Source organism: Ambystoma mexicanum, chromosome 1q (assembly GCF_040938575.1).
Source record: "Ambystoma mexicanum isolate Mex_15411 chromosome 1q, UKY_AmexF1_1, whole genome shotgun sequence".
NCBI classification, from domain to species: Eukaryota; Metazoa; Chordata; class Amphibia; order Caudata; family Ambystomatidae; genus Ambystoma; species Ambystoma mexicanum.
Genome location: NC_090922.1, coordinates 1,536,816,369 through 1,536,832,436, shown reverse-complemented (window position 1 = coordinate 1,536,832,436; position 16,068 = coordinate 1,536,816,369). Strand labels below are relative to the sequence as shown.

The window sequence follows — 16,068 nt, the reverse complement described above, 5'->3', positions numbered from 1 at the left end:
TTTCCCCTGGCTACTAGCAAACTCCCTTGAAAACATTGGACAAGATTGCTAACAGGGTCATTGAGACTGGCCTCCTGCTGTATTTCGACTTCCCTTTTTTCCTTACCCACCCTTCCAATATCCTACTCACCATTTCCCCTCAACTGGGATGAAAGCCTTGGAACCACTTACCATAAAAAGCAATGCCCGCTAACTTCCCTGATATGGGTGCCCTGGACCAACCCTTGTCCACGCAGCTCAATATGAATTCAATTACATCCTCCCTCCTTTGCTCTCCCTCATCCTCCATACCCTTCCAACAGCGCGCTCCCCCTTTTATACTCCAGCCATGCTCTCCTGCATGCGGCCAGCGATGCTGGAGCTAGTGAACCCTGTACTAAATGCAGCGACCTCAATCTCCCAGCCGCCACTGCTCCTCCGGGATCCGGTGCCTTTCCACCTCTGCTCCCAGTGCCAGCCCACGGAATCTCTGCCACTGAAAACGAGATAATGCTCCAGCGATGCCGTTATGCTTCCCTGGCATGTGAGTTGCTCTAAACACAAAAAACAAAATAAGTAAGGTGATACCACCTTATTAAAACTGGCGCTCTCAGTTTGCCCCCTCAGGGGCTGCAAAGTTCAAATAAAGTGTTGAATTGTACATTTTTGCAAACACATACTGACTCATACTATGTATATCAGGAAATGTTTTATTCACATTCCTATTCGGAATGCTTAATGTATTTTGTGAAGCTCAGTAGTTATAACGGTAGACCTAAAATGTACATTTGCCAATGCATTTCGGAAAAACCTTCATCAGGGCTGTACATAGGACGTTTGTATACTGCTCAAAAAGGCAAATCTATTCTCTACATTGAAGCATGGTTGCAGGCATAAACAACAAATTACGTAATGAGCGTGATATCGTGAAATAATTCCAGCATAAATGCACATACCAATTGTTGTTGTGTCAACCGATTCATCCCCATAGGAAAATAGTAAATAAAGAGATAAAGAGAGTACCTTTCAATTTAGTATGCATTTCAAACCGCTGTTTATATATGCTAAAGAAAAGGTTTCTTACATAGAACTGTACAAACTCATCCGAACAATGAAATTGAAAGTGTTTTTTAGCGAACTTGAACATGATGAAGCACAAGATATGAATGAGGAGGACCTTAAGGAATTTAGGGGCAAGAGTACATTTATTCCACCAATTACAATACCTTCAGTGGACATTTTCCAAAAACAAGTAACAGCGCAAGTGATAGCGCACTCGCAGAGTTTAACTGCTAGAGACCCGAGCTGAAAGAGATTGTGTTTCCCATTAGGAGCGGCTTTCCACACGTGCTTTTGCACATTTCAAGAAACCAGATTAGGTATGTCCATTACACGTACTTTTCTTTAGCATATATAAACAGCGGTTTGAAATGCATACTAAATTGAAAGGTACTCTCTTCATCTCTTTATTCACTATTTTCCTATGGGGATGAATCGGTTGACACAACAACAACTGGTATGTGCATTTATGTTGGAATTATTTCACGATATCACGCTCATTACGTAATTTGTTGTTTATGTCTGCAACCATGCTTCAATGTAGAGAATAGATTTGCCTTTTTGAGCAGTATACAAACTTCCTATGTGCAGCCCTGATGAAGGTTTTTCCAAAATGGATTGGCAAATGTACATTTTAGGCCTACTGTTATGACTACTGAGCTTCACAAAATACAAGTGCTACATTAAGCACTCCGAATAGGAATGTGAATAAAACATTTCCTTATATACATAGTATGAGTCAGTATCTGTTTGCAAAAATGTACGATTGAACACGTTATTTGAACTTTTCAGGCCCTGAGGGGGCAAACTGAAAGCTCCAGTTTTAATAAGGTGGTGTCACCTTATTTAGTTTTTTTTTGTACTTTTGGGGTCCTTGTGCTAAAGGACCATTTTGGACTGGCAGCTCCAGGCTAAAACAAGCATTAAAACGCTTAATATTTGAATTCATCATATACTACAGATGAGATAACAACATGGTGCCCACCTCTCCTCTTCAATTATAGTTGCTCTAAACACCACATTCCACTTCAGACACCGCAGCACAAATTCCCTCATTGGCCTGGCTACCCTCTGGTCTCTGGCTGCGTGCCTGTTCACAATGTTGACCACCGCATCATTGTCCACATTGAAATTCACTTTCCTATTTTGCAACTCACCACCCCACAAATTCAATGCCAATAGCAATGTGAAAACCCCCCAAAAGTTATGCTCCTTACCCCTCTCTTCCATTGCTCAGGCCACCTCTCAGCTAACCACTTACCCCTCTATTACACGCCAGATCCTCCAGCACCTGCCGCATCAGAGAAAAATTGCACTTCCTACGCCTCTGGGTCCACTTGCAGCCACATCAACACTCCATTAAATTCCACCAAAAATCTCAGCCATTCCCTACATTCCTCTCTCGGACTGGTCCTGAAATCCTCACCCTTTGATGTGAGTGCCTTGCCCAGCCATAGAACAAGCCATATTCCTGCAATGTACGACACGGAGCCACCACGTGACATGCACAATTGAGATGGCCCACTACTGGCTGCATACCCACCAGTGTTATTTTATGGGTCGCTATCACCCTCTCCAGCAACTGCACGAGCTTGTTCACCTTGTCATCCTGCATGTGTGAGTTCAAAGCTAAATTCCTAGAGTATTCAGAACCACCACCGGCCCCTCAGTCTTATCCCCCACCAATGGCACTGCCAACAAAAGCATCAATGACTGAAAAGCCTCCAGCATCCGCTGACACTCCCGCCCCACTGATAAACAACACCACACCCTTCCTTCCTCACCAAACCAACTGCCTGATCCACACTTGCAGAGGCCACCCTGCACTCATCCGGTGAAATTAAATCATTCACAGACATGCCCTCTGGCCATGATAAATGGTGAGTCAACCTGAACTCTCCAGCTGCTTTCTTAGGCCTGACCCCTAATGGAGACACCACCAAGTCACCCGTAAAATCCATAAATGGCCCAACCACTCTTCCCAGAGCCACCGCCTTCTGCAGCTTCACCCTTACCACCTCGAAATTCTCATGAGCCGACTTCAGGTTTTCAGCCCACTACCCCATCCTCTGGCCCTTGTATCCCACCTTGAAACCATCCTGAAACCTTCACCCAAAATCCCGGCCCCTGCCCTGGCTGGGTAAAAACAGTGCCCTTCGTCCAACGCATGCACCTTAACTAGAGTATAGGCCTTTCCCTACAACCCCTCACCCTGCACCATGCCCCCTTCCTCGGATTACTGTCACAAAACATTGTGTAACAGGATCACCGTTCTGCGCTTCTGATACACTCATGTCTAAATTTACACACCGGTCTAGAGCAGCCCTCTTTAGTAAAAGCCCAGCATGCTGCTGAAGGCTGACCGCGGCCTCCTCAGAGCTCGTGCAAAATATAGTGTGGAAATCCGACATTCTCACCTCCAGTTTCCAGCAGCATCATTGTAAGGTGGGTGGAAGTATTGGACGGGAGGTGTTGTGCTTGCCAGTAGCAAAAGCTGCTAAAATCACACGTTGTGGTGGAAACCTGTGTTCCAGTGGCACTGCAAGCATTTCCCAAAAGACTGCCGCTTTTCAAGTTTAAGCAAGTTTCCATAAACCTTCATTGAACTAGAAAAGTGGTGCTGCAGTCTGAGAAATGCCATTTTTAAAATGGGAAAAAGTGTGCTGTGGAGTTTAACCGCATCGCCTAGGTTACCGTTAGTGAAAGCCACTTTTGACTGGTGCAGGAAGGGTGTTCTGGCTGCTGAATACAGTCCTTGCCAGCCTCTTACATGTGAGGTGGTTGGCAAGGCTGTTGTCATGCCGCAAAACACGGCTTTGTAGTCGCAGACTACGTGTAATGCCGCCACTGCCGTATTACTTCAGAATACATGTCTTTGTGGAAAAGTGTCAACTCAGACATGGCACTTTTCCATGATAACACAAACCTCTGAATAAGGCCCTGAGTTGTGTGGAAGTCCGCAGCAACACATTGACTTGGGAACTTTTGGGATGAACTGGCAAAAAGGTGTGCGGAAATCAGAGAAATCCTCAGCGACAGAAAAAAGTGCAGAAGCTGCAGTCTTCTGAGAAAGCGGTTGAGATCATTTCTACTCGTTGCCACACTCGTTAAAATGCACCAACCTCTAATTACGAAGGTATAGAGTCAGGTCCCAAACCTGGCTGAGTGTTGGCTACTGGGGTAGTGACAGGACCATTTTCAACATATTGGAAAGTGGCACCCCCCCCTACACCCTTTCCCTCTCCTTCCTCCTTCTCCTCCTTCTCTCCTGTCACACCTCACGAAGTTACCAGAGTTGCCTGCTCCATTAAGGTCTCTTCTAAACAGGTCTCCCCTTGCTCATCCAGGGCCATCAAGGATAACATCGGCTCTCGTGCCCCTGCTATCGCTGATTTCTGCAATCACTCTTTTATCACCGGATCTTTCCACTCCCCCCTCAAGCACTTCCTTGTGCACCCACTCCTGAAATAACCTTCCTCTGACCCTACCTGCCCTGCCAGCTATTGCCCTATCTCCATCACCTCTTTCCTGGGGAAGCTACTTGAGGAGCTAGTCTTGCCTCAACTTAACTCTTACACTGAGCTTGTTGGTGGCCTCCACGACCATCAATCTGGATTTCCAGAGGCACGGAAACCGTTCTTCAGAACACCCATGAAGAACTGCTGTCATCTCTGGACTCCAGCTCCCCAGCTGTACTTATACTTCTCCATCTCTGCTCTGCATTTGACACGGTTAAGCATTCCATCCTCATACAAAGGCTCCTTCATACACTTGGTATCTCGGAACGGGCACTGGATTGGCTGTCCTCATTCCTCACTACTGGCTAATGTCAAGTCATCTTCGGCCCCTTCATCTCTCCTACTTCCAACTCCACCTGTGGTGTCCCCCAGGGCTCTGTACTCTCCCTCTGGCTCAGGTAAAAATCAGGAGAGTGAATGAGGAGAGGTTAATGGAGGAGGTGAGGTTAAAGAGCAGTTGTATATCCGAAGGCAAAGGTGAAACATCAGGAGAGGGAATGAGGAGAGGTTATGGAGGATGTGAGGCTAAGGAGCGGTTATATATCTGGATGCAGAGGAGAAATATCAGGAGAGTGAATCATGAGAGGTTAAGGGAGAAGATGATGTTAAGGAGCAGTTGCACATCCAGATGCAGAGGAGAAACATCAGGAGAGGGAATGAGGAGAGGTTAAGGGAGAAGGTGAGGTTAAGGAGCTGTTCTCTATCTGGAGGCAGAGGTGAAACTTCAGGAGAGGGCATGAGGAGAGGGTAAGGGAGGAGGTGAGGTTAAGGAGCAGTTGTATATCCAGAGGCAGAGGTGAAACATCAGGAGAGGGCATGAGGAGAGGGTAAGGGAGGAGGTGAGGTTAAGGAGCTGTTCTCTATCTGGAGGCAGAGGTGAAACTTCAGGAGAGGGCATGAGGAGAGGGTAAGGGAGGAGGTGAGGTTAAGGAGCTGTTCTCTATCTGGAGGCAGAGGTGAAACTTCAGGAGAGGGAATGAGGAGAGGGTAAGGGAGGAGGTGAGGTTAAGGAGCTGTTGTATATCCAGAGGCAGAGGTGAAACATCAGGACAGGGAATGAGGAGAGGGTAAGGGAGGAGGTGAGGTTACGCAGCAGTTGTATATCCGGAGGCAGAGGTGAAACATCAGGAGAGGGAATAAGGAGAGGGTAAGGGAGGAGGTGAGGTTAAGGAGCAGTTGTATATCCGGAGGCAGAGGTGAAACTTCAGGAGAGGGAATGAGGAGTGGTTAATGGGGGAAGTGAAGATAGCGAGCAGGGTAAGATGTATCAGGAGACAGAGGTGAAACCTCAGAAGGGGAAAAGTGGAGAGGTTCTGGATGAAGGAGTCTTGGATGTTTTGCTTTATCTAGAGGGAGGCGAGGAGGAAGAGGAAGCTAGGTGAGGAGGAAGCGCTGAGTTGGACTTTCACAAACCTGTAGATTCTTTAGAGCAAGCTTCCCAATGTATCGGAGACGGTGGGAAACTGTTATATGTAATTGGTTGAGCAAGTCAATAATGGCTGGTTGAAGAAGGCTCCTGGTGTCCGTGCCTTCTATGGGGTTGACACATACATCATCTGGGATTGATCCGTAGACCTCTTGCCATCCAATGAGTGAACATGTTCTTGTCCATTCTGTGCATCTATAACATATGAAACACAGAGGACAATTCACTTATAACATGCATGTGAAACTGCCCCGGACACGTATGAATGACTCTAGGGAATGCGTGTGTATATGTACACACTTGGTTTGTCCTTGTATCATGCTAATACTGACTCATTGAGATGGGGGTGTTCTGATAATGAAAACAAGTTGGGAATTGTTGAAGTAGATGTAATATGTCCTAAAATGCTCTCCTGCTGTTCTTCACAGGCTGAAGAGCAGGGGTTTCAGTGACTCTTGCCCTCTCTCCAATCTTCTCTGCCCTCTGGATGAAGCATGACCTGGGCGCTCTCTGCGGTGCAGGAACAGGGAGGAAAGAAGAATACAGCTCACTGTCCTTCAATTAATAAAGACACGCTTGGACTTCCACTCACTGTGTCACTGAATCATTGAATATAGATATAGATTTCCTCTCGTTATGACATTCAGGGGTGGAAACGGAAAACATTTAAAGATGGGGGTGGAGTTTGGAGGAGGGGACAGGGTTTCGAGAAGGCAGAGTTCAAAGGGGGCGGAGCAGGCAATTGAATTCTGCTCAAAGGAAATGTTCAAAATAATAGTTTTAAAATGGTGCAATTTCTTTCATGCTGCTTCTTTGCAATAACTATGTTGGCAAAATATAAAAGGTGCTCACCTTTTAATCCCAGCAATCTATAGTACAATATTCCCTGGAAAACAAAATATTCAAATATTAGACATGTGCTTTGATGACAATTTTGGGTGGTCTTGTGGGTAAGTGTCAACACTGAGAATCTGCAACCTGCGTGAAATCCAGCTAGCCAAATACTTGAGCAAGATTGCCAGCCTCGAAAACACCCAAGGGGTGCTGTGTCTGCCCTCTGAAAAAAGCAACACAGTGCAACCACATGTATCCTTTTCCGTGTGCCCTGAAAAGCAGCACAGGGCCACAATCAAGGTCTCAAGGATGATAAACGCTCTTGCCACATGACATCCTGGCCAGATATTCACGACTCACTCATATTCCCCTCCTCACCCCCCTGCCTGGCTTTCATCTTTCAGCAATGTTCTGCTGTATATAAGATGGCCTGAAAAGTACTCAAACCATAGTGAGGTATATTTACACACAACCACTAAGAACACTACCCCGAGACACACCCCAACCCGTCATCCACCCTAGCGAAAGCAAGAAAAATGGGAAAAGTAGCGAAGAAAGCGTGCGACCGCAAACGGCAGGTCCACTTCTCCCGTGAGGAACTCACCGTGCTAACAGAGACCCTCCAGGAGAATGCTGCCGTCGTCTTCTCCACGCAAATGACCAGGACGGCACTTGCGAACAAGAAGGCCATATGGGCTCTGGTGGCACAGCGGGTAAGTGCGGTGGGGACCGCACCCCGCACCCCACAGCAATGCAGAAAGCGATGGGACGACCTGCGGATACGCGTCCGCAGCATACTCTCTGCCAACCGCAACATTGCCACAGCCACCGGGGGAGGCCCTGAATCACCCATCAAGTTGACCCCCTGGGAAGAAATCTGTGCCTCCACCATCGGAATGGAGAGCATAGAGTGAGTCGGAGGGATGGAGAAAGGAGTGCAGACATCCGAAGATTCAGGTAGGTGGGCCAGATAAAACAATGCTAAATCCACAATGTCCAATCCTGTGAACTACCATGTGTCCACATAGTGCAACAGAAACACATGTCCTGGAGAACGTCCACACACATCGCCCTGATAGTGCACTTTAAAACTCACAATAAATACATAAATAATTAAAAACCCCTAAAACACCCACTACACGTGCAGCAGGCACACCCTAACTGCAGGCTGCCAAACAACTGCACCCTCACTCCACACACAAATGAAAGCACCTCCAAGGCCCCGACCCAAATTGCCCTCAGGTACCACACCAATGCATGTGATACAATGCCATTCCAATACCCATAGACCCATCATTAACCCTCGCCCTCCTTTACTCCACCACAGTGTCTGATCCAAACGACGAGCATCAGGACACCCCTACCAGCGCACCTGCAAAGAGGGCCAAGACCAACGGCCAAAGACCCTCCACCTCAGCTGCACGCATCAAGACACGGCAGCAGCACACATCAGGTGTCAGCACAGCGGAGGGAACATCAACAGGCACCCCAGCAGCCAGCATGCCCACAACACCACCACCACAGGTCCCCTCAACGGATGCCACAGAAGGCACTGCCTCTGGTGGCAGCAGCACCATAGGTGACACCCCAATGATGGCAGCATGCTCCGACACAGAAGACGGGGATGTCGAAGTCAGATCCATCCATGACCTGTCCCATTCCCCCTGTCTGTCCCATCCCATACAACATGAGGATACCACGCAGGGGCACCCACAAGACGACGACTGGCCATCCCCCACAAGCCCTGTGGCAAGGCAACATGAGGTCAACAGCCCCTCTGTGACACCCCCGCAAATGGCCATGGCCCAGCAGAGGCAACAGTCCCTCGACCAGTTAATCGTGCAACAGCAGCAACTGGCCACGCTCCTCAAGGACCATGCCGATGAATGTGGGGGCACTAAGGCAGACATAGAAACATCAACTGAGACACTCAGGGCAGAAATGGAGAGAAGTACAGAGACACTAAGGGCACAAATGGAGAGAAGCACCGAGTGCCTGAGGGTGGAACTGCATGCGACGTCCAAAGACGTATGTGCCGAACTTGCCGCAGTGCGCCGTGTGCTCACTGAGCTCTCACAAACCTTTAGGGACATGCATGGACGTGAGCAGGCAGAGACATCATCCGTTGCAAGTTCCGTCCAGGGCAGCCCCCAACGTAGATTTGGGAGGAACCTGCGCTCCACAGGCAGGGGTGCCCCTGACACCCGCAGAGGGGGCTTGCAATAGCGACCGGCCACTGACAATGAGCATCTTTGGACACTGGTGTTCGGGGGGGAGGTAGGAGGGTGGAGGGGGTGTGTTGGGCTCACTAGGGTGGCGGGTCGATAGGGTGTTCAACATGATATCACATATGCCATAAACAGTGCACGATCAACCAATGAGATGTGTGGACAATGATTTTAGTGTACTAGGCCATCATAGGCGTACAGTCCATATTGTGCATGTACCAGACACACACAGTGCCACGAGTCCCGTGTCCATGTATCAGCCACCAGGCGTGAGTGTTAGAAGCATGCATCAATGAGATGCTGACGAATGTCACGGCCCTCCGGTGCCTCGCAGACTCCTTGAGGTGCTGCCACATCCCCACCCTCATCATGACCATCATCAGGTGCTTGCAGTTCTGCGTCAGGGGGCATGGGCACATTTCTACGTACGCACATGTTGTGGAGCATGACACATGCCATGACCATCTTAGCACCCTTCTCATGGCGGTACAGGAGTGCCCCGCCAGACCTGCTGAGGCAGCGGAAACGAGTCTTCAGTAGGCCGAATGCCTGTTCAATGACTACACGGGTACGTGAGTGGGCATGGTTGTAGTCCTCCTCTTGCTGGTTCCGTGGGTTCCGGACTGGTGTGAGGAGCCATCTCTTCAGTGGATACCCAGCATCACCTGTATGTGGACGATAAACGTATGATGTGGAATGCCATTGCTACGTACGCACACCCCCCCCTCCTTCCTGCCAGGTCATTGCCGCATCACATACCCCACATCATCATGCATGAAAAGAGACTCACCGAGTAGCCAGGATCTGTTCCCTGCGTGTCGCTCCATGTAGCGTGGTATAGTAGAGTTCCTCAAGACCATGGAATCATGGGTTGATCCAGGGAATCTGGCACAACAATGTGTAATGATCCTGTTGGAGTCACACACCATCTGTACATTCAGGGAATGAAATTGTTTTCGGTTGCGGTACTGGGCCTCCATGGCATGTGGGACGACCAATTCCACATGGGTGCAGTCGATGGCACCAATGCAACCCGGTATGCCGGCAAGTGCATGGAATCCCACTTTTGTGTTGGTAATTTCCTGCTCCGAGCGTGGTAGAGAGATGTAGTCGTCTGCGTGCTGCAGGAGGGCATCGAGCACTTGCAATAGTGTCCGTGAGAACAGTGGCTGAGAAATGCCATGCAACTGTCCGACTGTGTGCTGGTAGGTGCCTGTGGCCAGGAAGTGTAGTACAGACACCACCTTCAGTAGGGGTGGGATGGCGGTTGGTCTATCTATCATGCTGACAAGGTCAGCCTGTGTCATGTCCACTATTGCGGCTATGGTGTCCCGGTCCAAACGGTAGAGGGTGTGGATCTGCTCATCAGTGAGGTTGAACGGATGTGCTCGGAGGCGTGGGATTGCGGGCTGCCTGCGTGGTGGTAGTGGCTGTGCTGGCGGCCCTTGCTGGCCCTGCCTTGGCCTCCTCCTCCTCCTGCCTCTCCTCCGTGCGGCCGGTTGTAGTTGGTGTTCGTCTTCATCTTGGAGTTGCAGTACTTGCAGTGCTATCAAGTCCCCCAGGGCCAACATCGCGAGTCCTGCCGGTAGCATTTCGGAGTGTGTGTGGTTGTGGGAGGAGACTGGGTGTGCATTTTATGTGTTTTCAGGCTGTATGGCCTCCACCTGTGGTGATTCATTCCACCTGTGCAAGCGGCTCTCCCCTTTGGGCGAGCACGTCCCGCACACAACGCTGCGAATCGAGGAATGGCATCTTGCTATTGCAATCATGTATTTGTACCCGATGGCCGTGTAACAATTGTTGATATGTACATTCGGCTATGGTGCCATTGTTTCACATACAATCTTTGCAGTCGCGAACAGACTTGTGATGGGTCAGTGGAACGTAGTACTCGAGTAACGGTGGGCCCTCATGCATCACTGTACCGAGTTGCAACGACGGGCGGGGCGTCCCATTAGTGGGTGATGGCAGTTGCCATTTTCACACACAGCCGCACTAGCTGGATTAATTTGTGATTTCAAACGGCCACAGATGCCTTTTCGACGTGATGTTGCAAATGAGGAATTTGAAGGCCGGCGCTTTCGGTATTCAGCTAGCGGAGAGGAGATGCCCACAGGTCTGACGGCAAATATAACGTTCTATTGTTCAATGTCCTTGGGACAGAGGCCATGGCGAGGAGCAATGATTGATATGAATAGTTTGGGGTGCGCAATAGTGACGTGGCCGATGAGGCCGGATGTTCCCAAATACATGTAACTCCACAACACTGGAATTACGGGCTGGGGCACTGTGGATTTTGGAGGCTGCATAACGCACAGACGCAATGGAAATTTCGAATGTCTTGTGAGTATATATTCAGGCGTTTTTATGACAGGATGAGGGAATGATGAATGGATGCTTGGGCAGGTGATTTGATACAGGGTTTGCCATGTACAGGGCTTCTTGGAATCTATCCGCCTCCCCTGCGCTATGTGATGCAGGGCTGCCATAGTGGGACCATCGTCTATCTGGCCTTGTTGAGCCCTCCCTGTCTCGACGCGCCTTCAGACACTTGTGTCCATGCACGTTTACATTCCCATCTGATGGGATCTGTTTTGACAGACGCATGCACAGGTACACTCGTTTGTGATGGTGTTTACACCTCGATATGGATAGTTATGAGTCGCAAGTGGTTTTGGGGTGGTGATGATCCTTTGGAGTGGGCTAGCATGCATATGGCTGTGGATTTAGTGTGATCATTGAAGTGAGTTGTTCGAATGTAGTTCTGATGGCCATTCTGTTCTTTTTCTTTTCTTTTGGTTGACAGGTATCTCCTCCCCTTTTGCCACTGCCATCTGTATGCCACTCCTGCAGATGGCGTTTACTCCCGACACCTGCTGCTTCGTGTGAATCAGTGGAGCAGCATTACGATCTTATGGGACGATCGCCAATGGGCCACATGCCCTTACGCAGTACTAGTGGCTCGGAGCAACATTTCGGCCTTTCAGCTGGACTAGTGCCTCCCCTTTGGGACGGGCCTGCGGTTCTGTGCGCTTCCATGTTGCCTTTTCGTACGTGAATGTGGCTCTGTGTGCCATGATGGAAGAGGGCGTCACACAAGTAGTAGCTGGTCATTCCTTGCGGATGCAGCCCACGATGGTGATATGTGTTTTGGAGTTCATGGACTAATGGCTGTATGAGCTTGGTGATTTAGTTGTGCATAAAATTTCTATTCTGATATGGGCCGTGTAGCGTTCTTCTTTGCGAGTGATGTGGCATATTCCTATTTGGGGAGCGATGTATTGTGAGGAGATCTGCATTGGGTTCCGGCTTCGGAGTATAGTCGCGTGGTACTGTGCTGGGCGCGTTTGCCTACGGAGCCCAGTGAGGTCAGAGATGGGGGCTGCCAATATGACTGTTTGAATGTTGTCATGCTCAGGGGCGGGGGATTGGGTTTTGTGTAACAGACGCCGGTCAGCCAGGGGGACTGGTGGAATGTTGTGATTTTCGGAATATAGCTGGTCACAGGTGCCTGTGTTTGCGTGCGTTTCGGGGGGGGACTGTGGTCATGTCCATTGGAATGGATTCTGGAGTCGTGCCATCTGTGCCCTGCAGCTCCCATTGGCCCCTCTTGTGAATCTTTTGTTCGTTGGCATGCATGCGTGACTTGTACATTTCACTGGTTGCATTGTGACTTCATTGCACCTACGGGGAGTTGTACTTTGTGGGCAGGGAGCGGTGTACAGGCACTCAGTGGGGCCGTTTACGGTTGATTCGCGATGCCGTACTTCTCACCATGGCGGAATGGTGCTTTCCGCCATGCTTGATGGCGTTAGGTACATGTCCGCTAGGGTCGGAATTCGCGTACCCTTGCGCCATGGTGGTATTTACGGTTTGGCATGGCGCGCGCGTACTTGGTGCAGTTAGCGTTGGTGTTCACTACGGTGTCGCTAATGGCTTCGTACTTTGCGGTGACGGGTCTTAATCGCAACGGGCGGTATTCGATGGCGGTATTCCATTTCCGCCATCGTTTTTCGGATTCCGCAAGGGTCGTAATGAGGGCCACAGAGAGCACGGGATGTGCACGGCTTGTATCCCCCCTGATCTCCTCCTTGCTTCTAGCATATTCTCCAGCGCTCAGCACCTGACAGTAGGACACAATGCGACTCATGGCAGCATATTTTCTGGGACTGTATGGGACAAGGGAGTTCTGTATTAATGGCACCTCAGTGAACAGTACCAGCATGAGTACGCAGCCCACGGGGGTTCACAGAGTACACTATTTTCATATTGGTGTGCTCCTCATGTGCACAAGCTCTGACGCTGTGCACTGTCTTAAGTAAACAGAATGAAGTGCGCAGCATTCAAGCTGGCTATAGGGAGTGAATTAAATTATTATTAGATCATGAAATACTAATGGCCTCTTTATTTATTTATTTTTATTTATTTATTTATTTATTTGAATTTGTAAAGCGCCAAACGGCCCTGGGGCATCGTGGCGCTATTAAGAAGGCTTGCTTAGTTACAAAGGTACATTATAGGCAAACATACATACATACATTTTGCTTATAACAGTTACAATAAATACTTGACAGAGACTAATAGAGTGGTGTGCAAGTATATAGTGCCAACCCCGTTTTATAAGGCGGCAGCTATATAAGTTGCAGGTCAGTATAGGTCAGCAAGAGCATGGTGCCAGCCACATGTTGCGTGGCGGCAGCTCCAAACATTTGCGTTGTCCAGGTTAGTGTGTATGTAAATGGTGCCAGCCCTGAGTTACGGGCGGCAGCAACACTTATTCACGTGGTCATAGTTAAAGGTAAATGTGTGGTGCTAGCACAGAGGTACAACATTAGTGCAAGGTTAGTGTCAACATGTATTAGCATGGGGCCAGTCCCATAAATGCATACTAGGTACATATGTCAGAAATCTACGGGCAATAACGTGGAGCAAATCTTAGAAGAGGTGGGTAGCTGGATTTCTGGATGCAACTAAGACTGCTTAAGATGGTGAAGGTATCAGATAGCTTTGTCCCAAGGTGGCATAAGGAACATCACGTAAGTCCGGTGTGATTATCTGTGGGCCTTCTGGGCGAAGCACTGTGTCCGCGCTAGGCGCACGTTCTGTAAGTCCGGTGTGATTATCTGCGGGCCTTCTGGGCGAAGCACTGTTTCCGCACTAGGCGCTCGTTCTGTAAGTCCGGTGTGATTATCTGTGGCCCTTTTAGGCGAAGCACTGTGTCCGCACTAGGCGCTCGTTCTGTAAGTCCGGTGTGATTATCTGTGGGCCTTCTGGGCGAAGCACTGTGTCCGAACTAGGCGCTCGTTCTGTAAGTCCAGTGTGATTATCTGTGGGCCTTCTGGGCGAAGCACTGTGTCCACACTAGGCGCTCGTTCTGTAAGTTCGGTGCCATTATCTGTGGGCCTTCTGGGCCAGCTCTATGATGTGGGGCCGACTAAGGGCCGGGTATATAGTATGGGAGCGCAGGTGTGGAGCTGTCTTAGTTGATTAGCACAGCTAGATTAGTGGGAGGCAGTAGGGAAGCAGTGCGCCACCGTGTGCATGCTCCAGGACGCAGAGCTGGCTCCTCCAAGAAGCTCTTAGCTTAGACGTCCCACGACTGCCTCACGACGGGCCCCCTCCCGGTGCGCTTCAAGCACCCTCAGCAGTCCGTTAGCAGCTGTGCGCGGCAACCCCGTCCTCCTGCCCGCTGTCCCCACTGTGTACATTAAGGGGGGGCGTCCGCCGAGGGGGAGAGGCACTGGGTGGAAGCCGCAGCTACCTCCATGTCAATCCAAATATGCAGCTCTTCGGGAGAGCCTCCGTGGGGGTGGGCGCTCCGTTCCACTGTTGGTAGGTCCTCTCTGTGGGTGTCTCTCCAGAGCTGCTCGCGGATAGTATCACGAGCGGATGCATCCAGACTCCAAGATAGTCGATCGGGGGCTCTGGTGCCTCCGAAGTCGCCGGCAGTCAAGCTCCTTCAATGAGGGAGGCGAGCAAGGCGAGAGCGCCGCCTCCAGTATAACACAGAACACCCTCCAGGGCACACTGCAGGACCAGTGACTCCCTGGGCCCAGAGTTAGCTTCCAGGCGGCGAGGACATGGGATCATTCGTCCTCCGCAATCGGCCCTGTCCCGGGCTACCAACTGTAGGGACAAGCGCCACCAGGCGTCACGGCATGGGCATCGCGCCTCTGAGATGGCAGCCTCCTCTTCTAGCGAGTGGGAGCTGCTTGTTCTGCAGCGTTTATGGGGTAAGCTGCTCTGATTTCCCTCGGAACTTGTTCTGGCGATGCCTGACACCTAATGCTGAAAAGGCATAGCGGTTTTTGGTTGTTTTTGGGCTAGGAAAACTCCCGAATTTTGCCAAAATGCCGGTGATAAGTGGGGAGATGAGCCTTCAGGCTCCCATGCAGCCTGTACCCCCTGGTGGTCTCCTTTAGTCTCCTTGTTTAAATCCCAGCTTCTGTCTCTGTTCCTGGTTTACTCCAATTCCTTGATTATCATTGTATGACACCTGATAACATCTAAACCATACCCCAAATTATTAAAATTAGGATGTGCCTGTTTATTGACTTTTGATCAGGATTGGACAGTTGCTATCCTCCTCTTGCAATGGTTTGTTCCTGAAGTTAATGGGTATCATCCCTATGGATACATAACTCCACCCTTGGGAAATTGCATTTTATCTCCTTCTGTTATGCCTTAAAAACTAAAACATGACAAGTAATTTCTAAATAAACCTAACAATACATATTTATTGACTTCTTATCATGCAAGACTAAATGAAATGAGTCCCGTGACTGCACGAGTTTGCAAGTATGAATGACAGTGTTTCGTGATTTACTAAAAAATTATGAATATCTGTGTCACAAGTCTTTACATACAGTTAACAAATTCACTAAGCCATCATTTCCCAACATCTCTGCTTTGTGACATTTTCTGGGAAGCTGGAAACACATTTTAGGTTGTGGCTTTAGTTCCAAGAGTCATTGAATCACCAGACAGGCCTCTTTATAGACTTTACACTGATATTTGAATGATT

At 49.4% G+C, this 16,068-nt stretch overlaps 1 protein-coding gene across 1 annotated transcript in view; it reads left to right on the top strand.

The window, feature by feature from the left end:
* The window catches only part of LOC138522761 (ly6/PLAUR domain-containing protein 2-like), a 37,490-nt gene extending 30,921 nt beyond the window's left edge, over positions 1-6,569 (top strand). The window contains exon 4 of the mRNA XM_069635403.1: positions 6,411-6,569. The gene's annotated coding sequence lies outside the window, so the exon portion shown is untranslated. The remainder of the gene's footprint in view (positions 1-6,410) is intronic.
* The last annotated feature ends 9,499 nt before the right edge of the window (positions 6,570-16,068 follow it).